Raw genomic sequence first — 12,714 nt, 5'->3', positions numbered from 1 at the left:
ATTGGATCAGGAATTGGCTGGCGGATAGGAGACAGAGGGTGGTGGTTGATGGTAAGTATTCGTCATGGAGTTCAGTTACAAGTGGTGTGCCTCAGGGATCTGTTTTGGGGCCACTGCTGTTTGTAATTTTTATAAATGATCTGGATGAGGGTATAGTTGGGTGGATTAGTAAATTTGCTGATGACACCAAAGTCGGAGGTGTGGTAGATAGTGAGGAAGGGTGTCTTAGTTTACAGGGGGACTTGGACAAGTTGCAGAGCTGGGCCGAGAGGTGGCGGATGGAGTTTAATGTGGAAAAGTGTGAGGTAATTCACTTTGGCAGGAATAACAGATGTGTGGAGTATAGGGCTAACGGTAGGACTCAGAATAGTGTGGATGAACAGAAGGATCTAGGTGTATGTGTACATAGATCCCTGAAAGTTGGGAATCAGGTAGATAGGGTTGTTAAGAAGGCATACGGTGTCTTGGCATTTATTGGTAGGGGGATTGAATTTAGGAGCCGCAGCATCACGTTGCAACTGTACAAGACTCTGGTGCGGCTGCACTTGGAGTATTGTGTGCAGTTCTGGTCCCCACATTTTAGGAAGGATGTGGAGGCTTTGGAGAGGGTGCAGAGGAGGTTTACCAGGATGTTGCCTGGTATGGAGGGGAGGTCCTATGAGGAGAGACTTAGGGATTTGGGGTTGTTTTCGTTAGAAAGAAGGCAGCTAAGAGGGGACCTTATTGAAACATATAAGATGATTAGAGGTTTAGATAGGGTGGACAGTGATAGCCTTTTTCCTCAGATGGAGAAAGCTAGCACGAGGGGGCATAGCTTTAAATTAAGGGGTGGTAGTTATAGGATGGATGTCAGGGGTAGGTTCTTTACCCAGAGGGTGGTGAGAGATTGGAATGCCCTGCCTGCTGCAGTTGTAAATGCGCCTAGTTTGGGGGCGTTTAAGAGATCCGTGGATAGGTTTATGGATGGAAAGGGTTTGGTTTAGGTTAGAGGGTCATTGCTTTTTAACTGGTCGGCGCAACGTCGTGGGCCGAAGGGCCTGTTCTGCGCTGTAATGTTCTATGTTCTATAATGTAAGGTGAGGGATCAGTGGGGTTTGGGGGGGGGGGGAAATAATCAAAGGTTCAGTCAGCTTGTTAGCAAGCTAATTGACCCTGATAATATACTGCTCATGCCATGGAACAGTTGGGAGTGGGCAGCCCAATTTAAAAAAAGTGTTCTTCAACAGGTGGGACAGAAAGGAAGTTCTATTTTTGCGGACTGCCCTTAGGAGATCAGAGTACCCTTCTCCCCACCAACACCCCCCCAGTGCAGGTCGTCCTCCCCATTGAGGGGCAGAAGATCCATTCTGCCCCAGTTTAGCCCCCTCAGTGCATTATGGCTACATGGCATGCTGGCATAGGGCTTCCTGGGAGGTGAGCTGTTTGCTGTTTGATCTGCTGATCATTTCCAGAAAGTTCTGATTTTATTTTGAAAGGATGTGTTTGACACTTCAGAATGGTGTCAGCCATCTCAGGACAAACAATCATACCAACTACAGGCATTTAAATTCTGAACTTAATCCCCAGTTATTATTGGTGCCTACGTAATTTGAGGCTTGGTCATCCTATCCGATCAGATTTATTTTGGTAAATGCTTGGATCTACTTGATACCAATCGAGGAATGTACATTGATGTTTTCCTGAAAAATGACCTCTTTCTCACTGCACATCCTGCTGCTTCACAGCACCAGGGACCCAGGTTCGATTTCCGGCTTTGGTCACTGACCATGTGGCATTGACACTTTCCCCCGTGTCTGTGTGTGTCTCCTCCGGGTGCTCCAGTTTCCTCCCACAGTCTGAAAGATGTGCTGGTAAGGTACATTGACCTGAACAGATGCCAGAGTGTGACAATTAGGGGAATTTCACTGTAACTTCATCGCAATGTTAATGTAAGCCTTATTTGTGACTAATAAATAAACTTTAACTTTACTTGCACATTTTTGGTGAGGTGAAGGATGGCTGGGGTTGTGGGGAGATGGATTCTAAACACATGAGCTGAGTAGAGGAATCCCAAACTAATTTTCTGCAGCATCCTCCAAATTATAAATTGGAAGATTTCCTTCTGACTTGATTTGAATCTGTTAACTTCATAATCACTGTTTTCCAAGTAAAGAATTTCCCTTTTCGGAAAATGTTTCGAAATATTTTGAAATGTAAAGATCAACTTTATCTTGATCTGAACTGAGGTGATAAAAAAGAAAGGACAGTGGGATGCATTTAATTTTGCATGACACCACAAAGTGGATGATAGCGAGTTTTTAAGCCAATTTATCTCAATAGACATCAGCAAATTAGAGCCTAATGCACCAGTCTTTCCCTTTGCATAAACTGCTCTACGAGATCTTGTACTCTATCATCCTTCTAGTCTGTTATAACCTTTACAGCTTGTCAATGAGTTCTGTGGTGGCCAGGACTCTGAAGGCATGCTCGGGGCCGTACTGTAAGATCTCCCCTTCACTTCAGAGCAGTTCACGTGGCTAAATGAGCGTTCTATCTATTTCCCAGTTTGTCAAGGTACCTCACTGTGCTTGCATGCACGTATTGTGTAAAGGTATTAGAAACATAGAAAATCAAAGCAGGAATAATCCATTCAGCCCTTCGAGCCTGCTCGATCCTTCATTTTGATCACGGCTGATCAAATTCAAATTGATCAAATTCAATATCCTGATTCCCCCCTTCCTCCCATATCCCTTGATCCCTTTAGCCCCGAGACATAGATTTAATTCCTTCCTGAAATCACAAAATATTTTTGTCTTCATCTACGTCGGTGGTAGTGAATTCAGTAGATTCACCACTCTCTGGGTGAAGAAATTTCTCCTCACCTTACTCCTAAAACGTTTACCCCTTATCCTCAATCATGTCCCCTAGTTTTGGCCTCCCTGCCATTGGGAACATTCTTTCTATAGAAACATGTACCGGAGTTTTACCACCTCACCTTCCTGAGGTTCATAAGAGCCCACCTGAGACCAACAGAGAATGCCATTCTGCCAGCCTCACCTGTGTCGATTCTGGGGCAGGCAAGGTGGTAAAATTCTGGCCTTACTGTCAGCTATTGTTGGAGTAAGTAACTAAAGTCTCCAAGAATTCCAAGAAGTTAATTTGTCTGAATATGAAATTGGCATGGGCGCTCCTGGAAAATGTTTATTCACCATAGAATCGTAGAATAGAAGAGCCGTTAAACCATCATCTCTGCTGTAGATTTCTGCCCTTAGCCCCACTTATCCATAGCCCATTAATTCATTTTCCTTTCAGCTCTTCTCTTTAAATGTTATTACTAACTCGGCTTCCATCATCCTCCAGGCAATGAAGTCCAGATCACAGCAACTCTGAGCATTTAAAAAATTTCCTAGTGCTTTTGGAGAAAGTGAATACTTTCTGGTACTTGGGGGTCGGTGTTGGCAGAAGATAGAAATTTGGGGATAGAAATTGTTAATCATCAGATTCGCTCTGGTTGAAGCAATTGGTGTAGAATCATAGAATCCCTACAGTGCAGAATGAGGCCATTTGACCCATCAAGTCTGCACTGACCACAGTCCCACCCAGGCCCTATTCCCATAACCCCACTTAAGTACCCTGCTAATCCCTTGATGCCAAGGGTCAATTTAGCATGGCTAATCAACCTAACCCACATGTCCTTGGATTATGGGAGGAAACCAACACCCAGAGGAAACCCATGCAGCCATGGAGAGAATGTGCAAACTCCAAACAGACAGTGGTCTGAGGCCAGAATTGAACCCGGGTCCCTGGCACTATGAGGCAGCAGTGCCAACCATGGTGCCAGCGTGCTGCGCCAGTGTTACGTGAAGAAGAAGCAGCTTCTGATTCTTGTGCTAATCGTTTCAAATCTGTGTCCTCCAATAATGGTTTCTGCCAATGAAACAGTTCTTCCTTACTTCAATTACCAATTATGATTTTGAACACCTCTATAAAATCTCTTCTTAACCTTCATTGTTCTAAAGAAAACAACCTTAGCTTCTCCATGTCTCTCCCACATAACTGAAATCCATCATCCGACACCATTCTGCATTCTCTCCATCCTTGACATCCTTCCAAAAGGGTAGCACCTATAACTCAGGGGAGGCAGTAGTTAGTGGTATTGTCACTGGGCTAGCAATCCAGAGACCCAGGTTAATGTTCCAGGGACACAGGTGTCAATCCCAGCACAGCAGATGGTGAAATTTGAATTCAATAAGAACCTTGCATTAAAAAGTCCAATGATGATCATGAACTCATTGTCAATAATCTTAAAAACCCATCTCGTTCATGAATGACCTTTAGGGAAGGAAATCTGCCATCATTACCTGATCTGGCCTACATGTGACTTCAGAGCAATAGCATTTTGGTTGACTCTTAAATTACTGTCTTGAGTAGCCTAATAAGGCACTAAGTTCAAGAGACAATTAGGGATGAGCAAGTGACACCCAGAAATCATGAATGAAATAAAAAAATTTAACCACTACTCCAGATTCATTTTACTTGCATATTGCTTGACACATTGCTGGAGTGTTGGTCTTTATGTACAGATGCATGAGTATCTATCCCACGTCTATAGGTTATGCTATCTTATAGGCAGTAGCAGCTCTTTTACAGAATGATTCTGTTAGTCTGCCCTGCCGTTATTACCGCACAAATTCCTGGTCGAGTTTAGTTACGTGGCTGTGTGATAAAGCTCACTTCATCTTTCAGATCTTAGAACGCTGGTGCTTCACAACCTCTCTGGACCGAGAAATGTTACACATGGGCATATGGAAGGACCAGGGCTCATTAATGCATAGTGAAGGACTAGTTTGGATATGTGTGCCAGTGACAAGGATTGCTCTCTTTATATGCAGTAGGCAGATATTCTTGCAGCAAGAGGAGATATAGGATGTGGAGCTGGGAAATTCATGTTTCACATGAATTCCATATATTTCAATTTCAGTGTGGGATAAGCATAACGACTAGAGATTTAAACAGAATAGTTGGGTCAAAAGCAACAAAATAAAAATGAAAGGATACATTTTCCCCAGTTATGCTCAATCTAAGCTGGTTTATGGTACATGAATAGTATGTATTTGTGACAGGTAAAGAGTTTTCCCTAAGTTGTTATTTTCCTAGTTTGTACATAATACTATTGATTTAAATATTGATTATTTGATATTGATATTAAATACTGAGCCAGGATCCCAGGTACAATTCCCAGCTTGGGTCACTGTCTGTGCGAAGTCTGCACGTTCTCCCTGTGTCAGCATGGGTTTCCTTTGGGTGGTCCAGTTTCCTCCCACAATCTGAAAGATGTACTGGTTAGGTACATTGACCATGCCAAATTCTCCCTCGGTGTATTCGAACAGGCGCCGGAGTGTGGCGACTAGGGGACTTTTACAGTCACTTCATTGCAATGTTAATGTAAGTCTACTTGTGACACTAATAAATAAACTTCAAGCTAAGTAATTCTACTCTCCTTCTATACCTATCCCAGTGATCACATTAAGGATGTTTAAATTTTTTTTTTCTCCCAAAGCACAAAACAATAATTGTGTGGGAGGTTTATCATTTGGGAACCATTAACAGTGAATAGCATTGGAAATTCACAGCCTGAGAGAGAGGTGGAAACAAATGAACAATAACCTATAAAGGGAATTGGATTAATATTTGAAGGAGAAAAAGAAAATACATGAATATGATGTCAGACATGTTCAGATTTCTAAGCTTTAACTGGCAATGCAGGCATTATAGTTGGCCTGAGTACCAACTGACAAAGTCTACATTTGGAATGGATTCCTGGTGGCACGGTGGCACAGTGGTTGGCACTGATGCCTCACAGCACCAGGCTCCTGGGTACAATTCCAGCCTCGGATGACTGTCTGCATGGAGCTTGCACATTCTTGCTGCATGGGTTTCCTCAGGGTGCTCCGGTTTCTTCCCATACTCCAAAAATGTGTGGGTTAGGTGGAGTGGCCATGCTAAATTGGCCCTTAGTGTCAGTGGGATTAGCCAGGATAAATGCCTGGGGTTATGGGGACAGGTGGGACTGCGGTCGGTGCAGGCCCGAAGGGTCAAATGGCCTCCTTTTGCGCCACAGGGATTCTATGAACTATTCTGATATTTATCACTGATTTCAACAGAAAGGAGTTTTACTGACCTTTCAGGTTAAAAAAAAACCTGTTTGTTTGACATTCTTTCAAAACTGCTGGATGATTTCAGGGTAGGCTGTTAAATTCTATGTCTTACTGGCTGAGTCCCAATTGGCGCGCAGTGGTAATCAATAACCTGCGATATGGAAAGGTCAGGGCTTTGGCTTCTGTCAGAGGTACACAGGCAAGACACGCTGGACTCATTTCTAAAAATACTGATATTTGAAAAGTGTAAATGCCAGGAGCCTATAGGTAAATGAAAAGTCAAGGTCTGGCAATGTGAAATTAAAAGCAAAATATAAAGTCTGTGAAAGGTGATTGTCATTATCATACTCAGTTAATTTTGGGGCATGGGGGGTGCGAATTTTCCAGTTCCACCCGCCATGGGAATCCTTGGGTGGGATTTTCTGGTTTCAGGGCGAGCATGGCCAGAAAATCCCACCCACAGTTTTTGGCTGGGGTAGTGTGCGTGTTGTCACCCATTCTAAGACGTGTGAAGACGGGTAATGGTAGAAGGGATAGAATGAGCCCAACAACTTAAAGAAGAAAAAAAAGTAGAACACAGAAACAGGCCCTTTGGCCCATCAAGCCTGTGCCGACACATGATGGCTTTCTAAGCTAAAGACCTTGTGCCTCTATGCGGTCCATATTCCTCTAGTCCCTGCTTATTCATGTATCTGTCAAGATGCCTCTTAAACATTGCCATTGTACCTACTTCTACACGTCCTCAGGCAGTGCGTTCCAGGCACTCACCGCCCTCTGTATAAAAAACCTGTCTCTCACATCTCCTTTAAACTTCCCGCTTTTACCTTAAACCTTTGTCCTTAAGTAGTTGGGAAAAATACTCCGTCTATCCATTCTATCCGTGTTTCTCATAATTTTGTAAACTTCTTTCTGGTCGACTACTCAGCCTCCGATGTTCAAGTTAAAACAAACCAAGTTTGCCCAATCTCTCCTCATAGCTCATACCCTTCAGACCAGGCGACATCCTAGTGAACGTTTTCTGTACTATCTCCAAAGTCTCCTCATCCTTTTGGTAATGTGGTGACCAGAATCATAGAATTATAGAATCTCTACAGCGCAGAAGGAGGTCATTCGGCTCTTCGAGTCTGCACCAATCACAATCCCACCTAAGCCCAGTCCTCCTAATCCTATGTATATAACCCACACATCTTTGGACTGTAGGAGGAAAGCAGATCATCAGGAGGAAACCCACACAGACAAGGGGAAAATGTGCAATCTCCACACAGACAGTGACCCAAACCGGGAATCCCAGGTCCCTGGTGCTGTGAAGAAGCAATGCTAGCCACTGTGCCACTGTTCCTGTGCAGTTCACAGAACTGTATACACTATTCCAAATGTGGCTGAACTAAACTTCTACACAATTATAGTCATCGAGGTTTACAGCATGAAAGTAGACCCTTTGGACCAACTTGTCCATGCCGCCCTTTTTTTAAAAACCCCTAAGCTAAACCCAATTGCCACATTTGGCCCATATCCCTCTGTACCCATTGTACCCATGTAACTATCTAAATGCTTTTTAAAAAATAAAATTGTACCCACCTCTATTGCTACCTCTGGCAGCTTGTTCCAGACACCCACCACCCTCTGTGTGAAAAAATTGCCCCTCTGGACACTTTTGTATCTCTTCTGTTTTACCTTAAACCTATGCCCTCTAGTTTTAGACTCCTCTACATTTGGGAAAAGGTATTGACTATCTCCCTTGTCTATGCCCCTCATTATTTTATAGACCTCTATAAGGTAACACCTCAGCCTCTTATCTCTTGGAGCAAATATTATGATATTAGAGGTAAAAGAATGCACTGAAATTAATGGGTACAGGGAAACCTACAGGTGTCGATGAAGTCACAAAGAGAACATCCAAATAACAGAAGGGATAACAGAAATTTGTGATCAAAGGATACATTCCAATGATTTAAGACATTCATTATTCATTGAGTAACCTAAGAAACCTAAAACAATGGTCAGAAATCATTTCGGAACTGTAAGCTTAATGAGTCATATCATTAAATTGACTTTGAAATCATAATGGAAAGAGATAATAGGCCATTTGAAGCAGAAATTGGTGAAACGCAGTCTGGATTTAGACCTGGAATAGGAACAAGGGAACAAATATTTCACCTGAGAAAATCTGCAATAAACATCTAGATGTAAACAAGAACATTTATGTATGCTCAATGGGGGCTCGTTTAGCCCAGTTGGCTGGACAGCTGGTACATGATACAGACTGAAACAAACAGTGTGAGTTCAATTCCCATACCACCTGAGCTTATTCATTCATGAAGGTCCCACCTTCTCAACCTTGCCCTTTTCCTGAGGTGTAGTGATCTTCATGTTAAAACCAGTCAGCTCTCCCCCCTCAAAGGGGAGAGCAGCCTATGGTCATCTGGGATTTTACTTACATGCTCCAAATACTATTCAATCATGTTTACCATTGAAAGTTATGTTGTTGAAATGTGACAATGACAGTAATGATGTGAGATTTTTACATAATCTATGTTGGGACCAAATGGAGAACATGACAGTAGAAGATGGTCAACCAGACATGTTTCAAGTGAAGAGAGGAGTACAATAAGGCAATACAATTACACCACTGTCGTCAAAATCATTCGACCTGTAACAGAACAAATATTCAGAGTTAGATGTACTTGCAGGGAAATGGAGGCAAGAATGTAATAAACCTTCAATACTGCTTTGTTACATTGACACAGCAGTACTTAAAAAATCAGGAGCAGCCCTGCAAAATATCAAATAAAATCTGCAAGCTTAGAATATAGCTCGAGTAAGATCATCAAAAAATCAAAAACAATGGTAATTAGAAGGAATATATTAGAAGAAATTAGAATGAAGATTGAAGTGGATGCTGTCATGCTGGGTCAAGCTTAAATACTCAGGACAAATGATTACAGAAGGTAATTAATGTGATGTTGAAGGCAGAAGAAGATCAAGAAAGCCAAAATTAATTTTGTGAATGTGGGGGGTGGGAACAACAAGAAAACTCAAGCCTGGACCAAGGAAAATACCCATAAGATGCTACCTTTTCTTACATGTCTCATAAAGCTAGAGCATCCTCTCCTCAATGGGAAACAATCCCAACCTAGCCAGCCTTTCTACATAGCTGAAACTTTGCCCAGGCAACATCTTGGCGAATCTCCTTTGCGTTCTTTCTGGTGCAATCACATTCTTTCCATAGTGTGACAATCAGAACTATATCCAGTAACTTAGCTGTGGTCTCACAAGCATTGTATACAGCTTCATCATAACCTCCCTGCTCTTATATTGCGTGCCTCAATTAATAAATACAACTATGCCATATGCATCTCAAGGTTCCTCTAGCCCTCTGTACTTCCCAGCATCCTGATATTCATTGTGTATTGCCTTGCCTTATTAATCCTCCCAAAATGCATCACCTCACACTTTTCAGGGTTAAAGTCTACTGCCATGTTTCTGCCCATCTGACCAGCCCATCTATACCATCCTGTAATCTAAGGCCTTTTTCCTCACAGTGTACCACAACAACAATTTATTTGTCATCAACAAGCTTGCTGATTATACATCTCACATTCAGGCTGGATTGGATTATCTGGGCCTGCATTTACTGGAATTTAGAAGAATGAGAGGAATCTAATTGAAAAGTGTAAAATTCTGATAGGACTGGACAGACTGGATGCAGGGGTGTTGTTTTCTCTGGCTGGGGCCGGAACAGTGTCAGGGTATGGCCAGGCCATTTAGGCCAATGAGGAGAAGTTTCTCCACTCAGAGGATGATGAATCTGTGATCTCTTTCCACTGTTTACGCTGGGTCTCTGCGTGCTCCACCAGGGGACTCAAGGTGACTGGCACCTTTATAGATGCTTCTTCTCTATTTGCACAATAGAATTTAGAAGGATGAGGGGGGATCTCATTGAAACTTCCAGAATATTGAAAGGCCTGGATAGAGCGGATGTGGGGAAGATGTTTCCATTAGTAGGAGAGACTGGAATCTGAAGGCACAGCCTCAGAATAAAGAAACAACTCTTCAGAACTAAGATGAGGAGGAATTCCTTCAGCCAGAGGGTGGTGACTCTGCAGAGTTTATGGCTACGTCATTAAGTGTATTTAAGACAGAGATTTTTGATTGCTAAGGGGATCAAAGATTACAGAGAAAAGGAGGAGAATGTGGTTGAGACACATCAACCATGATCCAATGGTGGAGCAGCCTGATGGGCCAAGTGGCCCAAATTTGCTCCTATTTCTTATGGTCTTATGGCCTTATGTCCATGACAAATTTGTCCATATCTCCTTTGATGCATTGTTCTTCTTTTCTTCCATAGTTTCTCCACACTCTTTCCCACTCTACATTCTGTACATTTCTATCTTGCTACATTTCTATAGAAGGGCTATTTGGATCTCAAACAGTTGCCAAACCTACTGAGATTATGCAGCATTTCATATTTTTATTATGAACCAAACAAGTTCCTTCTAAGCTCTAATTAACTATTAAAATTAAGTGTCCTTAGAAGACAGAGGTGAGGAGTTTTTTTTTACTCTCAGAGGGTTGGGCGAATTTGGAACCCTTTGCCTCAGAAGGCAAAGGAGGTGGGGACATTGAACATATTTTAAGGCAGAGGTAGATAGATTTCTGTTAGGCAAAGGAATCAAAGATTATCGGGGGTGTTGATGGGAATATAGAACTCAACACAAAGAAATAAGTCATTATTGAATGTTGGAGCAGGTTCATGGAGCTGAATGGCATACTCCTGCCCCTATTTTGTATGTTTGCATGTAATATTCCATGATTCTCTGGCTAAAAGTAGAATCATGCTATCAATGTGTTTTTTATTCTTTCATGGAATGGCATCACTGGCAAGGCCAACGTTTATTGTCCATCCCTAAACTGCCCTTGAGTAGCTTTCTAGGCCATTTCGGAATCAACCATACTGCTGTGAGTCTGTAGTCACATGTAGGCCAGGCCAAGCAAAGTTGGCAGATTTCCTTCCCCTAAAGGACAATACTGAACCAGATGGGTTTTTACAACAACTGACAATCATTTCATGGACTTGAAATTCCAGATTTTTATTGAATTCAAATGCCATCATCTGCCATGCTGGGATTTGAACCCAGAATATTAGAAACATAGAGAACAGGAGCAGGATGGGGCCATTTGACCCTTTAAGTCTGCTCCACCATTCACAATGATCATGACTGATCATCCGATTCAACTGATCCTACCTTCCCCCCATATCCTTTGATCCCCTTCACCCTGGATCTTTGGATTACTAGTCCAATGACAATACTATCATGCCAGTAATTACAGCAGTGAAAACTTGGAGAAGTTGTGCATAAAAATGCATATTTGTTGATACCAGTCCGTGCCCATTTTGATTGTTCCTCAGTGGAGATGTGGTCCATATGGTCATTGTGCTGTATAAGTTGCAAACACAATGAGACAGAGCCGAGATCATGAGCACCAGAGTCTGTACGTGAAGCAATAAATTGTCAAGCACATAATGACTATCTGCTGGTGGAAACTGGAAAAATGGATGCTGCAACCCATTCAAAAAGCATTTTAAAAGAGGCATGCTAATATCCTACGACGGCTGGCAGCGATTGTCCATTAATTTTAGGCAATTGTTGATTTACAATTATGGAGTTCTATGAAACTTGATTTGATTTGATTTGATTTATTATTTTATTGGTATACAGTGAAAAGTATTGTGTCTTGCATGCTACACATACGTAGAGAAGGAGAGAGTGCAGGGTATAGTGTTACAGTCATAACTCGGGTGTAGAGAAAGATCAACTTAGTGCAAAGTAGGTCCTTTCAAAAGTCTGACAGCAGCAGGGGTGAAGCTGTTCCTCAGTCAATTGGTAGTTGGCATCAGACTTCTGTTTCTTTTTCCCAACGGAAGAAGGTGTAAGAGTGAATGTCCGGGGTGTGTACAGTCCTTACATGATGTGTCAAAAGGAATCCTGATGTTAAAAGGGGATGTGGGATTTAAGGATGACCGAGTAGTGAAACCTGAAGAAGAACCTGACAATGTCCGGGTAACTGTAAGCAAACTCATGATTTTGAAGCAGACTCACAAATACCGAAAAAACTTGGCATGTTATAGGACAACTTCTGAAAAGTACACTTAAACATTAAAACCCATGCATTGCTCCATTCAGACAAAACTGCAATGTTACAACTGCATTGGAAATCTCCTCACTGTATACCGTAGAGATTGGCTATTAGTTAATCTTTGATGCCTTGACAACTCCCTCCAAAACTTGGGGTTGGCTTACATGCCAAGTATAAAAGAGAATCGCCAGCATAAATGAGGGCAGTTGCCATGAAACACACCATGGGGTGGGGGCTGGGAGTGGATTCCTGCCCAATGTGTTTATTTTGTGAGCTTAGTATCAAAAAATTCCTTCTCACATCAAAGAATTTCATAGAAAATACGCACAAACAGAATCACAGAATCTTTACAGTGCAGAAGGAGGCTATTTGGCCCAGTGTATCTACCCCAACGCTCCATAGGAGCAAGAAACAGAATGCCTGACACAATTAGCCCATA

At 42.3% G+C, this 12,714-nt stretch overlaps 1 protein-coding gene across 3 annotated transcripts in view; it reads right to left on the bottom strand.

The window, feature by feature from the left end:
• The window catches only part of fancf (FA complementation group F), a 137,069-nt gene that overhangs the window by 47,820 nt on the left and 76,535 nt on the right, over nt 1-12,714 (bottom strand). Inside the window, exon 2 of one of the 3 annotated variants that reach the window (XM_080189891.1) lies at nt 8,673-8,787. The exons of 1 other annotated variant lie outside the window; for it this stretch is intronic. The gene's annotated coding sequence lies outside the window, so the exon portion shown is untranslated. Of the gene's footprint in view, nt 1-8,672; nt 8,788-12,714 lie in introns of those variants that run through there. One more of the 3 variants, XR_013886777.1, reaches the window with a different exon arrangement.

Source organism: Carcharhinus amblyrhynchos, chromosome 6 (genome assembly GCF_965287045.1).
Source record: "Carcharhinus amblyrhynchos chromosome 6, sCarAmb.v2.hapA, whole genome shotgun sequence".
Classification (NCBI taxonomy): domain Eukaryota; kingdom Metazoa; phylum Chordata; class Chondrichthyes; order Carcharhiniformes; family Carcharhinidae; genus Carcharhinus; species Carcharhinus amblyrhynchos.
Note: the sequence above shows the minus strand (reverse complement) of the source record. Positions and strands in the feature narration are given on the sequence as shown.